Below are 14,351 nucleotides of genomic sequence, written 5' to 3'. Positions count from 1 at the left end.
TTGCATGTTAAAAAGAGCGTGCCTAAATTTTTGGGAAAATTTTTAAAAGTGCTGAGGAAGGTAGGATGAGGCAGCTGGCATCTCACTTTTCAGTCAGACTCTTTTAAATAAACAGGAGCACAGTCGCCTTTTTTGTGCTCCGATAGGAGCAATTTTCCGCTGATTCCCCTCGCTTCCCTGCTGCGGCAGGGCATGTCACTCATACGAAAAGAACTTCATGGATCAATAAAATTTTGATAGTTTACTTATGTGAAACAATGCAAAATTAATTTTATTTCCGCCTCAGGCCTGATTTTACGTGCAAAATGATTTTGCATGTGCTTCAGTACTACGACTTGGTGTTCCATGATGGTAACGGAGACACTTTACAACATTGATTTTCAAACTGTGGGGCACGATCCCGAAGGGGGACGTGTGGACGTATAAAAGAGGGCGTGGCCGAGGCCAGCGATATTTAAAAAGTAGCTTTTTAATCAAGACAAATGTGTTAGTACTTAGGACGAACTGTTTACTGGGTACCCAGCACTTTCCCTGTACTCTGAGATTCGTTTTCTTCGTAGATCATCAGCCTGACTGTAACCGCAGTAACTGACCGTAGCCAATATGACCACTAAAATTCGTAGCGTACAAGTACAGTAAACATTCGGAAACTTTGCTGATTGTCGCACGTCATTCCGATTCCGAAACAAGCATTGTTGTCGCTGAAGTCTTAGTTGGACTGGGTTGTTCATTCATTATCGATCAAACATGCAGCTTAGTCGTGTATACTTTCGATGTGAACTGACGACTTGCGAAACTATTTCTTTCTTTACTTCGTCATGAGTTTGTTGGATAAGCACAAATACAGTGATGATTACATTAAATACGATTTTGTTGCTGTACAAAACAATGGTGTCGGTTAGCCGCAACGTGTTATTTGTTAACGAAGTATTGGGCAATGATGCCATGAGACCTTGCCGTCTCGAACGGCATTTGCGCACTAAACATAGCGCTTTAAAAAAGTAAACCGATGCAGTTTTTTGCTGCAAAATGTGCGAGTTTGAAACGTATGAAGTTAAATAGTACTGGATCCTTTGCTCGGTTTTCTGAAACAGCGATCCTAGCTTCCTATGAGTTACCGCTACTCATCGCAAAGACTAAGAAAAGTCTTACTGTCGAAGAAACACTTGCCAAGCCCTGTTTATTGAAAACAGCTGATATTGTTCGTGGACCAGAAAGTAAACAAATCTTTCACAAATACCGATTTCTGATAACACTGTGAAACTTCGGATTGATGATATGGCCGAATACATAACAAATTAGTTGGTGCAGGCCGTGAAGGAGCAGAATTTTTCACAATACAGTTAGACGAAAGCAACGGTTGCAAATTTTTGTTAACTTATTAGTCTTCGTTCGATACATACAAAACGAAACACTTCAAAACGAGATGCTATTTTCTACAGAGCAAACGCCTACTTCAAAAGCAATTCATATAATGACAGCGATATCTGAACTCTCTTGCAAATATGAACTGTCGTAACAAACGCTGATCGCCGGATGCACAGACGCTGCCACGTCAATGCTTGGATCTCGCTCAGGCTTCGTGCAGATGGTCAGAGAAAATTTCAGTTCACTTGTGCTATGCACCGTCAAGCCATGGCAGCTAAGACACTACGAAACGAACTTAAAATTGTGCATCAAAATTGTGAATCATATGGCGTCTTTTTACGTCACTTTGTAAAGATTTGGCAACAGAATCTAAAGTAATTGCTATTTCACACGGACGTTAAGTTGGCTCTCAAAAGGAAAGATGTTAGCTAGATTATTTGAACTTACAGATGAAATGATTCAGTGTTTGGAAATTCAAAACCAAACTGAATTGTGTGTGTGTCACTCCGAAAGTCAAGTGTTCAATTATGTTGGCTTATCTGTCAGATACATTTTCGATTAGTTGAACTCACTGAATTTGAAATTGCAAGGTGTAGATTCGAACAAATTCTTCGCTGCTACTTTGGAAACGTAAAACTGTAACCTGCAATTATTTCTCTTTTCCCAGATTATTTGGAATCCTGGAAGAAGCACTCTTTATGGAGGTCTTTAACCAAACATATTACGAATAAAATATAAAATCATTTGCTGCATCTAACTAACGAATTCAAACGCTACTCCCCTTGCTCGTGTAATAATAACATTTACATATTGGCAACAGATGCTTTTACGTAGGCATAGATGTGCTGTCGGAAACACTGCATAAGCAAGCGTTGGAAATTAAAAACGATTCTGCAGCCAAATATGAATGTTCAAATGTGTGTGAATTGCTAAGGGAACAAACTGCTGAGGTCATCGGTCCCTAGACTTGCACACTACTTAAACTAACTTACGCTAAGAACAACACACACACCCATGCCCGAGGGAGGACTCGAATCTCCGGCGGGAGGAGCCGCGCAATCCGTGACATGGCGCCTCAAACCACACGGCCACTCCGCGCGGCCCCAGCCAAATATGACTTTCATTAGATGATTATGCCATTATTTTTGGTTAAAATATCTGAAATTTTATCTCAGCACAACAAAGTAAGCAATTGTCATTTTCAAGCACTTTGTGCGAAAGAGCGTTTTCAGCAGTTCTAGCAATGAAAAGGAAATACAGAAGCATACTCAATATTGCTAGTAATTTACGTTGCACACTTCCTTCTGTTCAACCAAGAGCTGAAAGTCTTTGCAAAAATAAAGCTCATTCATCACATTGATTTATTTTTTACATCCAAATGCGTGTACAAATAGTATATGTTTACAATAAAATATTTATATTATAAAAGTTGATGAACTTTTTCTGCCCTTATAACCCTTAGCCGCAAAAATAGTTGCAACAGGCTATATTTCGGTCGATCAGTATCCTCCCAATTCGAAGCAATTTGTGTGACCTATCTTTTGTTTCACACTGCTCGCAGCCGTACCGACCTGTCAGTAGTCGCCATTTTTCTTCTGTTCATTGCGATGTACTCTAACAGACTTATTTTCACAATGTTGTTGTTGTGGTCTTCAGTCCAGAGACTGGTTGGATGCAGCTCTCCATGCTACTCTATCCTGTGCAAACTCCATCTCCGAGTAACTACTGCAACCTACATCCTTCTGAATCTTCTTTGTGTAGTCATCTCTTAGTGTCCCTCTACGAATTTTACCCCCCCCCCCCCCCTCCACACACACACACACTTCCCTTGATGCCTCCGAACATGTCCTACCAACCGATCCCTTCTAGTCAAGTTGCGCTACAAATTTCTCTTCTCCCCAATTCCGTTCAGTACTTCCTCACTGGTCACGTGATCTACTCATCTAATCTTCAGAATTCTTCTGTAGCATCACATTTTGAAAGCTTCTATTCTCTTCTTGTCCAAACTATTTATCGTCCATGTTTCTTTCCTAGAAATAAGCGCCACATTTGAAACTAGCCATTTCTGTAATGAGTAGAGCCGGAATTTCCATGCAAATGGGTATATTGACCATTTAGGGAATAGTTGCATTTGTCGAAGAATTTTTTTATGTAATGTCCTTTATTTAAAAATTCATAATGGATACAAATAACTTCCCTCGCTTCAATGGACGTTTTACAGTTAAGTTGCATAGGCGTAACAGGTACTCTCTTTACTCATGTGAATTATGACCAAATTCAAGATTATGCAAAATCTGTGGTAATGTGGTTGAACTAATTATTATTTTAGAAATGAAAAATTTTTCCAATTTTTGGACGGTTCTGTTTCATAGAATTGTGAGTAAACACATAGGCCTAAACCATTTTCTCCCCTTTTCTTTGTTGTTAGTCGTCAAAGCAAAAGTGTTTCCTTGACATCCACAAAGGAAAGTGGCCGAGAGTGGTGCAGTACACACATTTTTAGTTGCTCTTCCCGTGGCATGTCAGAAGAAGTCGGAACGCTTCGTATCGATAAACCTCTTTTTCCCCACTGGCCTCATCGTCAAAATCTTACGGCTGTGGCATTAAAGATGCGAGAGTAGTGATGCTGTGTCGTGGTGTATTTTCTGGTGTTGACATTTAAATATTAACGAAATGAGCGATTAACTACGAGTGCTGTTAATAGTATTTCTATAAAACTATCTGACACGACCTGGAACGCTCAATACGTTTTGAGTTGTGTTTCTCTACAACTTTCTTAGTGCTACAACACCTTTAAAACAGTTTCATTTTCCCTTATGCCAACGGCCATACCACGTTGAATACACCAGTTCTCGTCTGAGTACCGAAGCTTTTTTCGCTGATACATGTGAGCAACGCATTTGAAGATGAGCGTCTATCTGTGTAATGCGTAATCTCGAATCTATGTTTCTTTTGTGTCAAATTTATACGACTGCAGCCTTTTGGCAGCTCCGAATCGGAGACAGATAAGGTACTCTCTCGCTCTCCTCCACCTGCACGCCCTTGAGATAAAACACTAACTTCAAATTTTCGCATTGTAACAAATACTCTACCGCTCATGATCCAATGAACGCTTGAAGCCGCGCGGAGTGGCCGTGCGGTTAGAGGCGCCATGACATGGATTGCGCGGCCCCTCTCGCCGGAGGTTCGAGTCCTCCCTCGGGCATGGCTACGTGTGTGTGTGTGTGTGTGTGTGTGTTTGTGTTTGTGTTTGTGTGTGTGTGTGTGTGTGTGTGTGTTGTTAGCATAAGTTAGTTTAAGTAGTGTGTAAGACTAGGGACCACTGACCTCAGCAGTTTGGTCCCTTAGGAACTCACTCACATTTGAACGCCTGAACAAATTTGTTTAGACTTGTGAAGTGTATTTATCGCACTTCCCAGTATTGCAAGACGAGACCTTGTCCAAAAATGGAACTGAGGAAATAGTTTTAATGAACGGACAATGTTGTTGTGGTTGTCGTACGCGCCGTTTTAGTTAGCGGGTTACCTCAAAGGCGTGCGTGATACAGAGGGAATGCCGTTATAGCCGCCGTGTTCGTGAGAGGGGGAATGTTGACCTGGCTGCCAACCCACAGGTGCGTGCACTTCCTACGGAGCGGAACTGGTGCCAGGCGGCCAACGTTTTGGATAAAAGCATGCGCCAAAGTGAAATAAATATAAAACCAAAGCTGAATTTTGATACTGCGTCGTTTAATTGTTTTTGCTTCATTGTGCAATTTTGTTCTTGTGGCAGTTACTGAATGCATGTATGTTTAAAATATAATAGTGAATGGAAATTGGGGCTCTAATAACAGGTCTTCACTAATCTACACTACTTCCGTGCGGTATTTACACTATAGCGACTGATCAATAGAAGGCGCACGCCCCACCTTTATATTCGCAGTGCCGAGGGAGAAATTAGTACATACGCATTTCTCTTTCTCGCTCACAAAGCGCTTTCAACTTTCCCTTTTAACGACGCACCCCAAGACAATGAGCTAATCGGTCGCATTTTCAGGTGCTTGTTGTGACAACACGGTATCATTATTGTGAAAGAGGACGCGAAGTTTCCGTTTTTGGCTGTAGAGGGGTGCCACAAACAAGAGTTTACAGCGTATTTCTCCATGCTATGTCACTTTAGGAACTACGTTTCCGCCCCATAACCGATTCTACGTGTACAAGTAGGGTAACTTTGAACCTCTGTATTTCTGAAACAGATAGAGATGTCCAGGAAGTTTTTAAGTTTATTGCAGATCAGCATCTTAGAAATATGTCGTAAAAAATTTTAGACGTTTGCTGTCCATACCTGTCTTAGACTCCGCGGCTTGTTTTTGATACCCAGAAACCATGTTTTGGGGATATTTCTCGACAACGGATAACGATTTTTGAAAACGGGAAGAGAATATACCATTGAAATTTGAGCAATTTGCTGCGGTTAGTTATTTAGATATTCGTTGCTAACGCCGATAACATGGTGAAAAACGTTGAGGTTTTCTCAGGAACCGCCCAAGAAAAAAGAATCAACTGATTTGCTCCATCTGCCTAAACTAGAGGAACTATGATAGTCACAGTAAGACGATCCTTCTCTTTGCTATACGAATGGTCCCCATTCCTAGGGCTATCCAGAACACTTGAGCCAAATTTTCCATCACCAATAGAACCCGTGACATGAGCTCCGAAAAAATTCCGTTTCTATGCACAGCGTTTTGGAACGTAATGGTAGCGCAAAAATAGCACGCTGATCCGGGGATGGCCGAAAATCTGCTAAAGGAAACATTACACTCAGAACTTGATGATTACATCAAACTTCTCCGAATGGACAGTCAAACTTTTAATAGTTAGAATTGCTTTGCCCTCACTTTGAAAATGGAGACACACTTATACGAAAATGTATTCTGTATGGTCCATAACGAAAGTTCATTAAATACCACAACGTGGGAACATACACATCGTCCGTGGAAGAACCAGAGAGATTCCATATTTTTAGTAGCACTCCCACTTGTTCTTTGTGGGTAGAATACTGATTTTCTTCAACATCTTCCTGCGTAATGTGTGGTTGGGAAAGACGCAACATCTCTACCGTATTGGTAAATGCCAGTACTTATTTGTTTTTAACGTTTATAGTAGTTTCCACAACTGGAAACTCACGATCGTGGCAAACACAACATCCGCCATCTTGTTAAATCTACCGTCAATCAAAATTTCTCTCAAACACAACAGACGCGAATTACATGTTTAACAAACGAGTCAAATTAGGTGGCAGGTTGTAAAATAATTTAAGAAATTACTCGAGTTTGATAAATTGTTTGATCGTTTACGAAAGGCCTTAAGGCTCTGTCAAACAAGGAGCACCGCGGGCAGCTTCCTCCACGCTGCAGCATCGTTCCGACGCGATAAAATAGAAGCCTGGAGCTCTTGCTCTCTGTGGGTTGTGAATTGCTACAGAAATTGAGGCGGGCAAGTGTAATAAATATCAGAAGCAACCTACGTATTTATCTGGTGGGTGTAAACGTATTTTTGTGTGTTACACGCCATAAGGAACACAAAAATGTTTCATAAATGGCGGCAGCGCGACGGAAAATAGGTGCAAGATGGATCACACAGTATTATTTTATTCCACATTCTTCATCTTCTCTTCGTTCTGTTCATGCCCGGACGACGCTATTTCATCTGATTTAGCGCCTGGGAATTTAACTTTAGCCCATAATTTCCGCTTTCTTTTCCTATGCTGTTCCCCCCTCGCATCAGTCCACGTTCCGCTAGTTTTCAATTTTTGCATTTCTTGGAACCCACGGTGCTCTTGTATTTTCTTTTCGGCGGGATGCGTTTATTGATACAGTGCCATTGCCACTTCTTGCAGGTCTTGTATTTATCGCGGCGAATCTCTAACCCAGCTGGGGGCAATCTTCTTGCAGGTCTTGTATTTATCGCGGCGAATCTCTAACCCAGCTGGGGGCAATTCTAGAAGTCAGTCAAGGGGGGGGGGGGGGGGGGGGGAGTTTGAAGGAATGGAATATCGCTTAACAAAAGGAGAGTTGGGGTCCTCCACCGACAAACTGGTAAAATTTGGTGTTGCTTAAAGTAGTTTTTGGTATTGTTTTGGAGTTCAGAGTAAAAAATGTGTACTAACAAATAATAAGACGCCCATTTTAAGTTAAATGAGACTTATTGGTTTAGATAGTAAGCTATTTGCCGCTATTATTCTTTTGTTAAAATGTGTTTGGAATACATTGCAACCTATATTGCTACATAATTATAAAAAAAAAGATTGAATCTGTTGGAGTAATATATTCGCTGATTTCTGAAGTCATTTTATCCAGTGTAATATGACACTCTATTGACGGGGGGGGGGGGGGCTATAGCCCCAATAGCGCCCCCCCCCCCCCTTGCCACCGCCCCTGAACCCAGCGCTAAGTCCAAAGCGATTGGAAAAAAAAACCAGGTGAGTTCTGTAGATAAGAAGGGTAAGAGGACGAACTGGCAAAATTGCAGAGCAATATGATCAACAAAGGCTTGCTGCAGAACTCTAGAACATGTTCTGAGTTCGACTACAATAAATTTCATACTGGCCGAAAACAAGTCCATGGATCAACACGGTTTTAGAAAGCATCGTTCGGGTGAAACTCAGCTTACGCTTTTCTCACATGATATACTGTGAACTATGGATAAAGGGCAACATCAGATTTCATGTTTCTATATTTCCGACAAGCATTTGAGACGGTAACCGAGTGCAGACTGTTAACGAAAGTACGAGCATATAGAAAAGATTCCCACATATGTGAGTGGCTCGAAGACCTCTTAAGTAATAGAATCCAGTATATTATCCTCGACAGCGACTGTTGGTTGTCTTCGACGACGAGTGGTTACCAGAGACAGTGGTATCGTCAGGAGTACCCGTGGAAGAGGACAGATATTTATTTATTTATTCCATGGCAATACATATACAAAGATTACAAAACTACACGTCAACATTTAAGCACAGCTCTCCAGCATAAAATAACACAAATAACAACAGCTATAGAAGGATATAAAGTTATTTTATGAATTTTATAACGTCACTTGTCGCTGTGAGGAAATCTTCGAAAGAACCCTTATAGGCGCGCGCGCAACATGTCACACAATGGTGACGAAGATCTGCCCCACTTGTAGAGACTGCACGTCTTCCATGGTCCGTTCGGATGCGGTTCAAGACAGTCCAAGCTGTCCGAGGCTGGTCGAATCCAGGGGGTTTCTTCCGGATGCAAGGCATCTCCAGGCAGTATGGGGAACAGTTTTGTTCCCACCAGCGTTTCCATTCATCGATGGGATTGAGTTCAGTTTCCATGAGAGTCTTGGCTGTGCTGAGAATCGGGTATCTTGACGTTAGTCTCTTCGCTACGCAGGGAATGCGTCGTCCATTATTTGAAGGTCGGTGTTCTTAGCAATCTTCTGGTATTCACGTAGCAACTCTCTCTTCCGTCTGATATCAGGAGGTGGAATGTGGCTCACGATAAGTTGCCAGTATGTGGGAGTATATCGTAATGACCCACTAACAATGTGCATGGCCTCGTTAAGTTGTACTTCTATCTTTTTTATGTATGGACTGTTAAGCCAGACAGGCACAAAGTACTCTGCTGCTGAGTATATTCAACCGAGTGCTAATACCCAGGGGAGTATCTGCTGATGATGCCCAGCGAGAGCCATAGGGTTTATGAAGGACGGCTGTTACTTTCTACATTCGTAAACGATTTGGCAGACAGTGTGGGTAGCATTCTGCTGTTGTTTGCTGATGTACGGGAAAGTGTCGAAGGTGAGTGACTGTACGATGATACTAGGTGACTTAGACAAAACCTCTAGTTGTTGTCATGAAAGGCAACTAGCTGTAAATGTAGGGAATTATAAGTTAATGCTGAAGACTAGGAAAAACAAACCCGTAATGCTCGGATACATCATTAGTAGTGTCCTGGTAGACAGTCATGTCATTTAAATATCAGCGTGTAATGTTGCAAAGGGATATGAAATGGAAGGAGGATGTGAGGATTGTGGCAGGGAAGGTGAATGGTCTCCTTCAGTTTACTGGTAGAATTTTAGGAGTGTGGTTCATCTGTAAAGGAGACCGCATATACGAGGTGCGACAATAAAGTAATGACACTGATGTGAAAAAAAAAGTTGCTTACCGTTTTAGGCAAGTTTAGTGCTGTCTCCTTCAAAGTAGTTCCCTTCTGATTGCACAACACTTTTCCCAACGCTTCTGCCATTCATGGTAACATTTCTGGAACTCATCTTCTGTAATATCCTCCAAGACCCTCGTCACAGCTTTTTGGACATCTTGTGTTGTTTGAAAATGGTTTCCCTTGACCGCCATCTTGACTCTTGGAAATAGGAAAAAGTAGCGCGGAACGATACCTGGTGAATAAGGTGGCTGTGGTAGTACTGAAATCTGTTTTGAGGTTAAAAGTTGCTGTACTGACAGAGCAGTATGGGATGGCGCATTATTGCGATGCAGAATCCAATTATCAGCAATGTTGGCACAGACATGAAGAACTCTTTTACAAAGTCTTTCTAAAACCATTATTCTGCAATTATTTTCACAGATAATCTTCTATGAGATCATATGAGTTCATGCACCCTTACCAAGTTGACATCTGTCTGTGAGGTTGATGGTCGTCCGCTGCGGTCTTCATCTTCAACATTCGTTCTGCCTTCACTAAACATTTTATACCAGCGAAAAACTTGAGCTCTTGACATAACCTCCTCTCCAAAAGGCTTCTGAAGCTTGCCATAATTTGTCGTCGCGTTTTCGCCCAATTTGATGCAAAGAGAAATGGCATACTCTTGTGCAATATTATGCAGTTACAATTCCATGATGAAAGACACAAACACGTGTTAACATATTACAGCATAACAACTGAGCAGTTGCATCGATGTGCTGCTTGGGCTAGAAGCAGCTTATAGACAAAGGTCAAAGACAGTGTGCCTACGCAAGCCTGCAGGGTTGCCACATCTTGCAAAGCAAATCAGTCTCATTACTTTATTGTCGCACCTCATAGGTCGCTAGTGCGACCTATTCTTGCGTACTGTTCTAGTGTTTGCAATTCTAGTGTTTGCAATCCGTCTTATTGCAGAAAGACATCGAAGCAATTCAGAGGTGTGCCGCTACATTTGTTACCAGCAGGTTCCAACAATACACAGGTATTACGTAGATGCTTCGGGAACTCAAATGGGTATTCTTGGAGGGAAGGCAACGTTGTTTTCGAGGAACACTACTGAGAAAATTTAGAGAACCGGCGTTTGAAGCTGACTGCAGAGTGACCCTACTGCCACCAACATACATTTCGCGTGAGGGCTACGAAGATGAAATACAAGAAATTGTGGCTCATTCGGAAGCGTATAGATAGTCGTTTTTCCCTCATTCTGTCTGCGAGTGGAACCGGAAAGGAAACGGCTAGTAGTGGTACAGGGTACCCTCTGCCACGCATCGTATAGTGGCTTGCGGAGTATGTATGCAAATGTAGATGTCTTTCTCTACCTCGGTGAACTGCGCGACCTTGGTTTTCTTATTGAGAAAATAACAGAAGATCTGATCGCTCAACCTTGCAGGACTCATACTGGCAATGTGGCCATAGAAAACAATACTCATCCTACGAATTATGTATGTGATCTTTTCCACAGGCGTATATATTCCGTATTTTTCTCATCTCCTGAGTTCCATATTTTCTTTGATTGGGCCTAGGATTTTCCTGAAGATCTGTTAGTCTGTTACTCAGAATTTCTCAGTCGGACCTTTATTACTCATAGCAAGACAGTCTGCAGCATATAGAGCCTCTGGTCATTTTACTGTACAGTAACGCCCCGTACCTTGGACATTAATTAATATTTATTTCTGCTTGTAGACACTTTTTGTAAGTTGATGTGCAATCTTTTTTTTTTTTCAGAGATGTTGTGTTCTGTTCACTCTCCTAGGTATTTAAACTTCTCCATCCGTTTTATTTTACATTCTTCTATCACTGGCACTCTAGGTGCCGACTTGAATTTTCTAATAAATTCAGTTTTCTCGTAGGAGATCTGGAGAACTACCTTTGCTGATTGTGTCTTTATTTCACCGAATCACAGAAATATGCGAGGTGATCTGCATTTATTACATATATTTACAAGTAAATGCATATTTGTTTAATATACACGACCATACGAATATTGCTGAGTAAAATTGAGTTCAGAAATAATTCGAAAGCCAAGATAGCTTAAATACTTCTTACTGTATAACCGGTTTCAACACACTAAAGGTGCCACCATCGGATCTGAAAGTAGATTAACATTTATAAACCATTTGGATATGACGATACATGAGGCAGACCAACTGATATAAATCGTTGTATCCAAATGGTTTATAAATGTTAAGGTACATTCCGATCCGATGATGGCACCTTTAATGTGTTGAAACCGGTTATCCAGTAAACAGTATTTAAGCAATCTTGGCTTTTGAATTACTTCTACAATAGAGTGATCGCCCCACTACGCACTTATGTGTTCACTGCAAAGTAGAATTCAGTTGGTAGAGTAATAAGTATGCAGAAATTAGGCCTGCACATTGTAATAATACAATATTATTCTAGGGAGTACGAGAAAATGAAATAAATGAAGAAATGCTCTGCACAAAACGACTGTTTCCCGGAAATAAGTTGAAATTCACCATAGTCTTCTTGTTTACTGTTAAAATCATGTAATCACCTTCTTCACTTGTATGAAAAGAATTCAGATAAAAGCAACAGCTGATCGCCAGCGGAACTTTGTTAGTAGGCCGACGGATCATGTTTACTATACTCAACTCCAACGAGCACCATTCAACCATTGGATCGCTAACGCTTGCCCGATTTATCGAATATCATATGACTGCGACACTTTCTTTGAGTTGTCAAGGCTGTACGCCACCTGGTTGGTTAGGAAGGAGTTGAAGTTTGTGATGTCTGAAGATGGGTGTAATCCCGAAACGCGTGACATGTTCTAGTAAAAGAGTCAATTGAACATCTCATGACTTTATTGCGATTGTACAGCATTGGTTGCCAATTATTAAAATTGTATTTATCTTCCCACGAGCCGGCTGTCGGCTTTTCTGGCCATCTTGAGGTGACAACTGAATGTCGCAAACACACATTAACGAGATATACACGGATACAGGTTGCGCACGATAAGATGACCAATGCACAGTGACTAATTTTCGTCCAAAGCGCTGGGCAAATTAACTCACTTGTTTAGTAGGGAAGCCGACAAGCGTTTGCCGTCTTTCGGCCGGTTGGCAACGGCCGTGTCCAGCACGTTCCCAATCTTTCTCAAGCGATTTTACAGAAACTATTCAGTAAAAAAATCATTTTTGCATTACTTGTAGCTTTATATGTCATTGTGATGTGACCATCATTTCGTTAATTATCATAGTTATTGTGATATTTACGTAGAAGTAACAAACTGCGCGAAATTCGAAGAAGTTTGCAATGAAACAGGGTTCGTTATGATTTTGCGTTTGGTGCATACTACATAATACATTGCTGCATATGAAATTTAGCTAACATATTTAATTTTCCTTTAGACTTGAGTGGAGGTCTCTATCCGTCACCGATCTCAAGAAAATTGACCTGATGCAGCACGCTCATTTGCTATCGCATAGCACCAACCGCGCACAGGCAGGGCGAGCGACCAAATGGTGTAAATTGCCCTGAAGATGACCCCATCGCGGGTTGAAACCGGTGGGCGGCAAAATAAATAATGCGATTATGACTGTCATTTTGATTTATTAATTATAAGTAAATTAATCGCTGTTTATCTCCATACAACTCTGCTGTCTAAAAATTCAGTAACAGCAATAAAGCCAAAGTGAAATATCCACAATATTCCTCATATTTCATGAACGATTTGAGATATCGAAATGAAATTTTGGCAAATAATAGCACACAAAAAGGAAAGTATTTTTTCATGTGGTTATTATGCGAAACTTTATTCTACCGTGTCGTTCCACTATGTACAGACTTTACCGAAGAAGGAATGTAATTTTTAACGGCCATCGATTGCCGGTAAATTGAGAAATGCTACAGTTTTTGAAATAACATGAGTAAAATCATTACACGTTTATTTTGTACTGAGGATTTGCTTTTTCATAAGATGCTAATCTTACTTTTCCTCAGTTCATCACTAAATAAACTCAGTGAACCACTGTCAGAATTCTGTCGCAATTGCGTCTGCACAACATTTTAGTGATGTGAGTCTGTTGTAAACTCCGCTGAGTTTTGACTAAGGAAGCAAATTTTAACATGGCAACAAGAGAATTGTGTAGGTTTTACTCAAAATTCTCCAGCTGAGTCCTTACTCTGAATGTTACAAATGGTTAGCAAACCAGGCAAAGGTTGAACCTATCTTCTTTAGTCGCCAACTTCTCTCATTTTCGCGTAGCTGAATTGCCACAGCTCTGCCAGACTGACCAATATACTCTTTTTTTACAATACTTGCAAATGATTTTATATATACCGCTCTCTGACAAGAGTTGCGTTATATCTTCGCTAGTGAATAAAAATTTTGATACATTATTGGTGGTTTCCTGATATGTTGCCTAGCTATGGAATTTTGCACCAGGCTTTGAAACTGACAAGTGATTGTTGTTGGCCAGCCTATAGACCTGCTGTAATTTTACTCATTTTCTTTTTTCGTATAATATTATCAATCAGGGCAGAGCTATAGTCATTGCTGGAAGCAGTTTGTTTGATAGTTTGTAGTTCTCTTTAAATGGTTGATTTGAATAATGGAACATATATAAGGCGATGCGCCATTGAGTGGGAAGCTGCATATTTGTGGCTGTGTGCATGCTGGGAGTTTGCAGGCACTGCTGTGTCAATAGCTACCTTTTTTTCAGTAAATGTTAAATACACATTTTGTTGTACTAATATCTATATTAAGGTTCAAGACATTTATAGAAGAGCCTGCCAGCTCCATTGTAAACGGAAT

The 14,351-nt window shown here is 40.9% G+C and overlaps 1 protein-coding gene across 2 annotated transcripts in view; it reads left to right on the top strand.

Moving 5' to 3' along the window:
* Positions 1-14,351, top strand: part of LOC124802887 (NACHT domain- and WD repeat-containing protein 1) — a 598,844-nt gene that overhangs the window by 435,733 nt on the left and 148,760 nt on the right. The gene's annotated exons all lie outside the window — the stretch shown is intronic.

This window comes from Schistocerca piceifrons, chromosome 6, assembly GCF_021461385.2.
Source record: "Schistocerca piceifrons isolate TAMUIC-IGC-003096 chromosome 6, iqSchPice1.1, whole genome shotgun sequence".
NCBI lineage: Eukaryota > Metazoa > Arthropoda > Insecta > Orthoptera > Acrididae > Schistocerca > Schistocerca piceifrons.
Note: the sequence above shows the minus strand (reverse complement) of the source record. Positions and strands in the feature narration are given on the sequence as shown.